This window comes from Elephantulus edwardii, unplaced genomic scaffold, assembly GCF_000299155.1.
Source record: "Elephantulus edwardii isolate Elephantulus edwardi_28Jun2011 unplaced genomic scaffold, EleEdw1.0 scaffold00070, whole genome shotgun sequence".
In the NCBI taxonomy this organism is placed as follows: Eukaryota; Metazoa; Chordata; class Mammalia; order Macroscelidea; family Macroscelididae; genus Elephantulus; species Elephantulus edwardii.
In genome coordinates, this window is record NW_006399820.1 from 13,619,651 (window position 1) to 13,620,515 (window position 865).

General features: G+C 35.5%; 1 protein-coding gene across 1 annotated transcript in view; it reads right to left on the reverse strand.

Annotated features, from left to right (window-relative positions):
* Positions 1-865, reverse strand: part of KDM1B (lysine (K)-specific demethylase 1B) — a 60,301-nt gene that overhangs the window by 16,702 nt on the left and 42,734 nt on the right. The window lies entirely within an intron of this gene.

Below are 865 nucleotides of genomic sequence, written 5' to 3' on the forward strand. Positions count from 1 at the left end.
AGTTCTTAACAACCATGTCTCTTTGAAAAGAGCCCATCCTAGCTGTTCAAATCCACAGAGTACCCCACAAGTCAGTCTTCCCTGTAAACACTTACTACCTCAGAAACCCAGCGGAGGCTTGCTATGTGTTGGAATGGACAACAATGGGTTTTCGGGCATCTACGAAAGGTGATGGAAATAACAGTACCAACTACATAATAATAGTGAGTGTGCCTGAAGTCACTGAATTGTGCAGGTAAATAAGATTAAAATGGCAAATTTCAGCTTCCTTATTTTTCTACTGTGGTAAAAACAGGTTTTAAAAAAACCCCTAAAAACCCTAAAATGGTTATTTTAAAAAAATCTTCACACATACAGTCAAACACAGTGACAATAATTATGTTCATGATGTTGTCCAACTTTCTCCATTACTGGTGATAACATGTTTTTAACAGAATTGTAAGATAAAGCAAAGTTAAGAATCACAGCTTGCTAGAGCTAAAAAAAAACAACAACCCTAAAAACCCACAAAATCTTTAAATTGACGAGTTTTTCCCCATCCTTAAGAAAGAGTGTAATAAAAAATAAAATAAAAAAGAAAGAGTATGATCTACAACCAAGAGAGGACAAAATAGATGACTGGGACCTTCTAAGAATCAACTCCCTATGCACATCCAAAAACTTCTCCAACAGGGTAAAAATGGAAGCCACAGACTGAGAAAAAGTATTTGGTAATGTCAGATAAGGGACTTATATCTAGAAATTATAAAATACTTGAGCACCACAACAAGATAAATAACCTAATTAAAAAATGGGCACAGGATATGAACAGACACTTGACCAAAGAAGACACTCAGATGGCCAACAAGCACATGAAGAAATGTTC